At 47.2% G+C, this 10,536-nt stretch overlaps 1 long non-coding RNA gene across 1 annotated transcript; it reads right to left on the reverse strand.

The window, feature by feature from the left end:
- Nucleotides 1–644: 644 nt before the first annotated feature.
- On the reverse strand, nt 645–8,436 carry LOC147061362 (uncharacterized). The gene is made up of 2 exons (XR_015068438.1): nt 4,120–8,436; nt 645–4,058 (listed from the first exon to the last, which is right to left on the reverse strand). It is a non-coding gene; the product is annotated as an uncharacterized LOC147061362 (long non-coding RNA).
- Nucleotides 8,437–10,536: the final 2,100 nt, after the last annotated feature.

Below are 10,536 nucleotides of genomic sequence, written 5' to 3' on the forward strand. Positions count from 1 at the left end.
CACGAAGACGGAGCTTCTCCAACTCCGGCGCTGCCGGTATGCTCCCCCGCCTGTGCTGCAGTGTTTCCCGAACATTGCTCGACTTCACCATCACAGATACATTCATCGTGGCTCTGGACGCAACTACTACACTCTACTTCCATAAACACCATCTGGTCCTCCACTCGCTGCCATCCACCGAAAAACACAAAAAAGAAGGTTGATCACGGCGTATTAGCTAGCCTAGCTAGGTCAGCTAATTTCTTAAATTCCAATCTACACTGTGAAGTCAAAATGGGACTACTCAACATCCGTTCCCTCACGAGCAAGGGTCAACTGCTACAGGACCTTCTCCTCGACTACAAGTATGACTTTTTGTGTTTAACAGAAACTTGGCAACATCCTGATGACCTTTCTCAATTAAATGAAGCAAGTCCGCCCGGGTTTGTTTACACCTGCAAGCCACGTCTCACTGGTCGAGGTGGAGGTCTTGCGATATTTCATCGTGAGTCCTGGAAGTGTTAGGATACGGATTTTAGCTATTGATCTGACTCCAAATTACGATCAACTTTAACACAAGTTTCTATGTCCTAATCCACACACTGGCGCACCTAACAATTTTGCGAGTTCGTTCTGTCAAAGAGAAGACCAGTAGATCAATCAGACCAAATTTACCAAATGTTTATTCCTAACAAAGTGCTCTAATACAGGCCTGGGTCCCGGGTCCCTCACACTAAAACTCGTGCGTTTCTGTGACCACCAAAAGACGACACATTCTTCCGGGTTGCCCAGTTTTAAAGAAACACAATATGAATATTAAAGCATGCAAAACATTGTGTGATGATTGGTCGATGGTCATCTCCTCCCCGTCGAGGTGTCATCACTGTGGTCAGGAGTTGGGGGTTTTCCTCTCGAAGCCCAACCACCTGGACGTGGTATTGTTCTTTGATCACCGACCTCGAGGTGTTATCTGTTGGAATAATCTCGGGGGAAGCCTTGGCCTGCCAGATCAGGAGGCCTTATTTTTATGAGTTTACGACTCTCCTTTAAACTAAATGCTTTCTATTTGGTTCAAGGAATGTCTTTTGATCCTTGTCAGCCTTATGTTTCCTTCCTGTCCTTATGTTACTTTTGTGTTTGTTTTGTAAGAAGTCTTCAATGACAATGAGCAGAGCTTCTTTGCATAGGCGAAACGTTCCCCGTCAGTCCAAAGGGACTTCACTCCCCCTAGTTAACTGTAGCTTTGATTCATAGATTGCAGATGATCAAAATTGGTTATATACAGTTTGAAGAAGTCACATCAAAGTTATCCCACATTTACTCAATGTTCGTTTAAGGAACTGTATATCAGCTACCCTACATTTACTCAATATGTGCTGAAAGGTCCAAGTAAGGTTAGATATTATTATTATGTGTTGTGTTAGTTTACCAAGAAGTCAAACTTAGCAGGAGTCGGCCACCTGTGGAGAGGACAACTGGTTGGGGGAAGAAAGCAGACTCTGCACTCCCAATGTGGGGGTCGAGAAGATCAATTCACACTACACTACATTCCTTTTCTAATCAGCGTTACTACAGCCACTATCTCCCTTCCTTTAGTGTAGCAACGCCTCTGTAGCCAGGGCATCCAAGACATCAAAAGGAGGAGCACGTGGGGGAGGAACTCAGAACTGGCAGAAACTGCAACCGAGCCTCCCCCCAATACTAGATATTATATTGATATGATTATATGTTTAACACAACCTTGAAAAATATGTTTGCTAACTGCTGAAAGCACATTTCCCTTTATTCCCTCTCATGACCTCATTTATGAGGTCATCACCCGCGACTCTAGCAAATATCTACCAGTGCGCTATCGGTCCTTTCTTCCTCCCGCGGCTCATGTTGAGCCACCAGGGTATATTGGCCCATCGGTGGCAACGGGCCAACGGTTTTCTCGATCAACCGGACAGTGAGTGATCTAATACATGGAACACAACAACAACCGCATAACATCATAATTGTAGTAAAAATAGCCACAGCAACAAGCACAGACATGATGAGCCCTTTCCAGTTTCCAAACGTTTTCATCCAATCAAACCAAATATCGGTGTGTACACCTGAATGATCTTTCATCTTTTTATTCAGTGTCCTTAGTCCTTCCAACGCCTTGGTCAGTCGTCCCCCTGGTGCCGTGTTGTTTGGGATGAAAGTACAACATGCATCACCAAACATTCCACACACACCATGTTCCTTAGCCAATAGCATGTCCAACGCAATTCTATTTTGGAACGTCATTAATGACGTCGCGGCCAATTGTTCATGAACTGCGGCAAATGATTCAGCTGTATAATTACCCAGTCGTTGGACATTGTAATGAACGTAATTAATACGGTCTACATTTTTATTGGGGGTGATCCATAGGAAGATACTTTCGAATCCCGAGGCCACTTGATTAACGAGTTTATACTCATCTGGTACACCTCGGGGCACTCCTATAGCGTCAATATATGTTGGATCGTCGTCGCTCAACCACGGGGGCAAAACGTTTCTTTTGGCTCGCCTCAGGAGCTCCGTCAATGGGGACTCCAGGTCCCAATTGAGATTCTGTATTTCAATGGGGACAACCACCACAGGCATTATCAAAGACACGAGGGCACAGATACCTGATGCATTCTTCGGCAAGCGATCATATAATTTGTCATCACCACACCACAACCAGATGTCTTCATCCTGACGGAACAAACTCTGGGGCCGGACGTAGGTGTGTGTAGTGATACCACCGGCGTCCTTTGAAGTCGAGCTGGGCTGCGTGAGACGTCCTGGCCAAGACACGAAATGGGGCCCTTCCACCTGGGCTCCGTCCACTTTCTGGAGATGACTCTGACGTAGACGTGTACATGTGAGCTGTTTCTCCACCGACACGCCTTCCTCCGCCGCAGCCGTTTTCTCTCCAATCTGTGCAGAAACACTGGACACCAAAGCAGACAAATAGGACCCTTATGCTGTATGAGACCAATTTGGTACCGTAACATCCTCCGGTGGGACGAGCGTCGTTGCTGGTCCCGGCATTAGACGACCTGTCATCAATTCAAACGGTGCAAATCCAGTGTGCCTGTTAACAGATTGCCGCACAGACAACAAGGCAAGCGGAATCGCTTGGAGCCAATTCATTCTCATTTGAGCAATAATTTTGGCCAGTTTTTTCCTTCAACGTCCGGTTCATTCGTTCAACTTTGCCCTGGCTCTGAGGATGGTAGACACAGCCGAATCGATGCTTCAAACCCAGAATTGATTCCACCTTGGCCAAGGCTTTGTTGTTAAAGTGTGTACCATTGTCAGAGCGGATCAGGGCTGGAAAACCATGCGTGGGGATGTAATGGGTGATCAAAGCCTTGATCACAGCAGCAGAATCTTCTTTCGAGCACGGATATGCCTCAGGCCAGCCTGAGTAAGCGTCAACCAACACAAGCAAAAAGCGTTTCCCATTCACTCTTGTATACATGTCGGTGAAATCAATGATCACCTCTGCTCCCAGCCACGGGGTCGGCTGAAACAGGCCGGGCTTAGGCTTCAACGTAGGACGCAAACAGGAGTCTGGGTGTTCCCCGTCCAGATTACTGGACCGCGGAACACCAACATCATCTCCAGCAATCCTGTCTGCCATGGGTTGTTTAATTTGGTATGCATGCTGAGACCTAGACCAGTACAAATTAGGAATGTGAGTTTTCCGCCAATCGGTCTGTTGCAACAACTGCTTGACCATTGAGCCCAATTGTCTGGCCTTGTGTCCTGGGGCAATAGCTAGGGAAATGTGTGGCACCCCTTTCTCTGTCATTTTGAACCACTGCATTTGTTCATGTGTCAGTTCAGTTGCCGCTGCAACTCCCTCTTTACCAATCAAAATGCGTGATGAAGTTAAATCCCACATGTGCAATATTTTCAAACAAATCCCGATATACATCATCACTTTTCGGTCATAATATAGAGTGCAATGCAAAGGATCAACAGGTGGGTGGTATGGCGTCAGTGAGCAGATCCAGGGTTTCCACAGTAGGTAGGTCGAGAACACACCACCACCAGCAGGGGTCTCTGGCTCCAGCCTGGCCCAGTAGATGGTTGCAGTTTCTGCTTCTGTTGGTAGGGGCGCCATCAGCCACTGACCATGTTGTTGTATTTGTTGTGAGCACTGGATGCTGATGCCATCTGGAAATTGAATAATCACTCCCTCTGGCCCACACAGAATTCTGGCTTCAACGGCTGACAACAAGTCCCTCCCCATCAAATTGATTGGGGTGTCCGTGGAATGGATGTATTTGTGCCAGAGTCTACACCCCGTCTGGGTGATCACAGTCTCAAGTGGTTTGGTAAAAGGCAGAGTTTGTGGTTTTCCCGAGAAGCCGACCAAAGTTGTTGTTTTCTTTGACAGTGAGGATACAGGAAGGGCAGTGTTTATTGATGAATATGTTGCGCCTGTGTCCACCAGCATCTGCACAGGTTTTCCCTCCACTGTCACATGAAGCATTGGCTCCGCCGGGCCGCTGCTTCTCTGGCTCCCCGGGCATCCCTATTCGAATTGTCCACACCAGAGATCATCATGTTGATAGTACTGACCTCTGTGTGCTTGTGGCTGTTGCCAGGGTCGTCCACTCGAGGGAGCTGTTCGTGTTTGTTGTATCGGCTCCTCGGGTTGATGTGGCGGGCCTCCGGCTGGACGGCCGGCTCCGTGCGGTCGATACTGCGGGCACTCTCTTGCCCAGTGATCGGTTTCGCCGCAGATGTAGCATGCGTTGGGCGAATGGTTTTTGTATGTCGCCCTCCCCGGGTAAGCAGGTGCACTCCCTCCCCGGCCTCTGTATCCGCCCCGGAACTGGCCCCTTCCGCGTCCCACCACCTGAGGAGCCTGTGACATTTGCATTTCCTTTTTCTGTGATTTAGACTGTCTAGCTTCACCATGCATTTTTGCCAACTGTAATTTCAACAACTGTTTGGATAATGCGTCTGTCTCGTTATCAACTTTAGCTTGTGACTCAGTAAACATTCTGCAGTGATGCAAAAGATGACGTTTAAATCGTTCCTCGGCACAAACCAGAATGTCAGGGTCTGACATTAACTGCTTCTTCACATCTGGCGGAAGTCCATCCACCAGCGCCGTCCGGAAGAGCACCTCTGCCTCGTGCGTGAGAGCCGGATGGCGACCTGTGGTTTCAATCCAACTCTCCACACATGTTACATAATGTTGGGCAGGTGACATTTTCACATCATAAGGAAACATAGTGGGGGCCAAATCGGTGGGTTGTGGGAAAGTCATTTTAATGTTGTCAAACAGGGGCGCTGCTACTTGTGGCAAGGGCACCTCCCTCCCCAGTCTCGCTGTGCCTGCTGCTTCCTCAATCGCCTGCAATTGCACTAGGGAGCATGCTCCTGCCAACATCTGTCGCATGTCACCAAGTGTACAACTCTGTCCACTCATTAGAGCCAAAAACTTGTTCAGCCACACCTTGCCTCCTCTGTGTAGTGGGGGCATCTTTTCCATCATCGCAGTTACATCACGGAGCACCATGGGCTCGTAACGCTGACCATCCGCTGTTGCCACTAGGGGACACATCAACTCATTTTTCTGAACCTCTGCTTGTATCATCTGTCCACGAGTACTCCGCAAATTATATTCTCTCCGTGTCTGGCCCTCTCCCTGTCCGCCCTTTTTTCTACCATTCAGATTCGCGTACTCCAACATTTTCCTCTGTTGCATCACAACATCATCTTCCTCCTCACCGCTACTGTCCCGCTGTGAATGCTCTTTCTGTCTCCACTCACTCTTCGCGTCTTGTCTTATTTTCTCCGTTACCCATTTCAACATCTGAGCTTCCTGTCTACGCTGCTCATCAACTTGATCAACTTTCTTTTTTAGCTCCTCGTTCTCGGCACTTAGTCTATGCCCACCTACTCCTTTCGTTATGTTGGACGTTTGAGAGCTCGGAGCGGGGGTGGAAGTGTCCACGCGGGACGCCTCCTCCTCCCTGATCCGTCGCCTCTCTCTATTTACTGCTTGTTCAATCAGTTGTACAATACTTTGATCCGCCCTTTCGCCTTCGCCCTCGACATCCACTACCAGTCGGCCACCCAACGTCACCACTGGAGCCATCACTCCGGGGCTGCCGTACGGCGGCGGTCCAACAGCAGTCACTCCGAGTGTGGGGGCACTCGGGGGTGTTACATCATGCAAAGATGGATAAATGCCCTTGTATTCAACTCCTTTCTTATCTGTTTCCACCGCTTTCTCTTCCACTTTGGCATGTATCGCATACAATTAAGAAATCTACTTGCCATGTACTTCTCATCACCTTCAAGAGTTAGAGATTTACCGTTTTTTATTTCCTATCTTAACTTGGTATTTTTAGATTTTTCCAATTTTTTTCAATTTTTTGTTTTACTTTTTTTTTTTTTACTTTTTTTTTTTTTACTTTGAGGATCCTCAATGCAGGATTAAATTTACCCTTCAACAAAATTACTAGCCTGTGTATTACGGTTGGTTTTTGCTAGTACTGTTTTTTACTGTCAATTTATCCTACCATTCACACTCTCAACGCACACACACCTCTCATCACACACACTATCTCACTCCATTCATTCCTCTCAGCACACGCACTCCTCTCATCACACACACTATCTCACACACACTCCTATCAATTTGGGGCATTTTGGATGTTTTAGCGGTCTGATCTCTCACAGAAGGAACTGTTACCACCGGATGTTTTCGGGAGAGCCTCACACCTCCCAGGATCTCAAAAAAAACCTGGCTATTTGAATACGCTCGTCAACGTACCCTTGTCCGCCACGACTAGGCTAGGTCCCGGACCTATTCGTAATACGCGTAAGTCCCTGACTTTACCGTACACGTCACACACGTAAGTTCCAAACTTATTTGCCGTATGTATCTCTTGCACACTTTATTTGATCTGAACAACAGTCTCCTCTTAAATTTCCTCTTTCAATTTGCAGAATTTCGACTTATAGTAACAGGTATTCTGCTTACCTTATCAGTGATGAGCGCTCAGGGTTGAGGAGACGTTGTACCAGCTCAACGTTGTGCACCTTACTTATTCCAAACGGTTCGCCGACCGAGAGACAGCGTCCCGGACGCTGTCCGGTGTCCTGGATACAGACCACGAGTTGTCAATTACCCTTCTCTCGACATCACGTCAGGGTCACCAAGAAATTGTTAGGATACGGATTTTAGCTATTGATCTGACTCCAAATTACGATCAACTTTAACACAAGTTTCTATGTCCTAATCCACACACTGGCGCACCTAACAATTTTGCGAGTTCGTTCTGTCAAAGAGAAGACCAGTAGATCAATCAGACCAAATTTACCAAATGTTTATTCCTAACAAAGTGCTCTAATACAGGCCTGGGTCCCGGGTCCCTCACACTAAAACTCGTGCGTTTCTGTGACCACCAAAAGACGACACATTCTTCCGGGTTGCCCAGTTTTAAAGAAACACAATATGAATATTAAAGCATGCAAAACATTGTGTGATGATTGGTCGATGGTCATCTCCTCCCCGTCGAGGTGTCATCACTGTGGTCAGGAGTTGGGGGTTTTCCTCTCGAAGCCCAACCACCTGGACGTGGTATTGTTCTTTGATCACCGACCTCGAGGTGTTATCTGTTGGAATAATCTCGGGGGAAGCCTTGGCCTGCCAGATCAGGAGGCCTTATTTTTATGAGTTTACGACTCTCCTTTAAACTAAATGCTTTCTATTTGGTTCAAGGAATGTCTTTTGATCCTTGTCAGCCTTATGTTTCCTTCCTGTCCTTATGTTACTTTTGTGTTTGTTTTGTAAGAAGTCTTCAATGACAATGAGCAGAGCTTCTTTGCATAGGCGAAACGTTCCCCGTCAGTCCAAAGGGACTTCACTCCCCCTAGTTAACTGTAGCTTTGATTCATAGATTGCAGATGATCAAAATTGGTTATATACAGTTTGAAGAAGTCACATCAAAGTTATCCCACATTTACTCAATGTTCGTTTAAGGAACTGTATATCAGCTACCCTACATTTACTCAATATGTGCTGAAAGGTCCAAGTAAGGTTAGATATTATTATTATGTGTTGTGTTAGTTTACCAAGAAGTCAAACTTAGCAGGAGTCGGCCACCTGTGGAGAGGACAACTGGTTGGGGGAAGAAAGCAGACTCTGCACTCCCAATGTGGGGGTCGAGAAGATCAATTCACACTACACTACATTCCTTTTCTAATCAGCGTTACTACAGCCACTATCTCCCTTCCTTTAGTGTAGCAACGCCTCTGTAGCCAGGGCATCCAAGACATCAAAAGGAGGAGCACGTGGGGGAGGAACTCAGAACTGGCAGAAACTGCAACCGAGCCTCCCCCCAATACTAGATATTATATTGATATGATTATATGTTTAACACAACCTTGAAAAATATGTTTGCTAACTGCTGAAAGCACATTTCCCTTTAGAAGGTTTCATCTGTTTTAGTGCCGGAGTCCAGTTCCTTCAAATCTGTGGCTTTACAGCTGAATGGTCCCACACCAACTATTTTAGTTAATATCTACCGTCCACCTAAACCAAATAAGGATTTTATTAATGATTTCACCACATTTCTCACCCACATCTGCTTACTCCCACCCAACATCATTCTGCTGAGTGATTTAAATATTCACATGGACAACACCAACAGCACTCCTACTAAGGATTTTATGTTTTGCCTGGACAGTTTTGGACTTAAGCAGCACATCGACTCCCATCCACACTAAAGGCCATGTTTTAGATCTGGTCTGCTGCTCTGGTATCACTCCTTTTAACTGCTCTGCTGTTGATCTGGGAACAGGCTTCTCTGATCACTTGCTAGTTTCTTTTAATCTTAAGATCACATTGTCCAAAATCAAACTGCCCCGTGTTATATCCTTCCGTGACATCAAAAACATAAATTTAGCAGATTTCACAACAGCCATTGAATGTCTACCCACCACCACCCTTCCATACACCCCGGATCAACTGGTTTTTAATTATAACAATGGACTCCAAACATTGTTGAACTTATTTGCCCCCCTCAAAACCCAGACTGTTTCTTTTACCCACTCTGCTCCCTGGTTCTCTCATCATTTGCGCCAACTGAAAGCTAAAGGACGACAGCTGGAGCGTCTTTCTAGGAAAACTGGTCTCATTATCCACAAACAGTTATTTCACACGCACATTCTTCAATATAAGGATGCAATTTCCTCCGCCAGATCACAATATTTTGCGCAGAAAATTACAGCCAGTGCGGGAAACACCAGAGCTCTGTTCCCCATGATTGATGATTCAACCCGCCCCCGTGACTCCCTCCCTCCACATTTTTACTCTTCTGACTACTGTAACACCCTGATGTCCTTTTTTGACAATAAAATAGCCTCTATCCACCAGCAACTGATCCCTACTCGTCTAGCCATCCATTTCCTTTCTTTCCCCATCCAACCCCCCCCTCTTTTTCCTGCTTCCAACTTCCCTCTGCTTCTGACCTTTCTAATTTCATCCGGAATTCAAAGCCATCTATATGTATTCTTGACCCCATGATTCCTCCTTGGCCATAGCCTCTCTCCCTTCTCTGCTGCCCCTGATCACTGCCATCATTCATTCTTCCCTCACCTCTGGCTCTGTCCCTTTACCTTTCAAATCTGCCGCTGTTACACCAACCCTTAAGAAACGAGGCTCAGACCCAAACACCCTCAGTAACCTTCACCCCATCTCTAACCTGCCGTTTCTCACCAAAATACTCGAAAAAGTTGTCGCATCACAAATCCACACTCACCTCTCTAGTAATAATTTATATGAACAATTCCAATCCGGTTTCCGTCCCCGTCACAGTACAGAGACAGCCCTTATTAAAAATACAAACGATCTTCTTCTTGCAGCCGACTCTGGTCTTTAATCCATTCTCATTCTCCTTGACTTAAGCGCAGCCTTCGACACCATCTCTCACTCTCACTCGGACAGACATTGAGGAGTATGCTGACTCTGTGACCTCTTACGTCGCTAAGTGCATTGATGATGTGACCCTCACGAAGTACGTCGTCACTCGGGCTAACTGGAAGCCATGGCTGACAGGGGCTGTCCTCGGGCTGCTGAGGGCCAGAGACAAAGCCTATAGGGCTGGGGATGAAGCGGGCGTGAGATCAGCTAGGGCGAAACTGTCCCGGGGCATCAAAGATGCGAAAAAGGCGTTCTCTTCCAAGATTAATGCCCGCTTCAAGGACAGCGGGGATGCTCGGAGCCTGTGGCAAGGCATTCAGACCATCACAGACTACAAGCCCACGCCGCAGAGATGTGAGGGCGACGTCCCTCTGCTCAACGAACTGAACCGCTTCTTTGCTCGCGTCGACGCACAGAACGACACTTGCCCGCTGAAGACCCCTCCCCATCCGGACGAGCAGCCCCTGTGCCTCTCTGCCGTTAGCGTGAGGAGGGCGCTCGCTGCTATCAACACCCGTAAGGCGGCGGGACCGGACAACATCCCGGGACGGGCGCTGAAGGACTGCGCTGAGGAGCTGATGGATGTCTTCACGGACATCTTT

Source organism: Syngnathus leptorhynchus, chromosome 1 (genome assembly GCF_054491065.1).
Source record: "Syngnathus leptorhynchus isolate UIUO chromosome 1, UIUO_Slep, whole genome shotgun sequence".
In the NCBI taxonomy this organism is placed as follows: Eukaryota; Metazoa; Chordata; class Actinopteri; order Syngnathiformes; family Syngnathidae; genus Syngnathus; species Syngnathus leptorhynchus.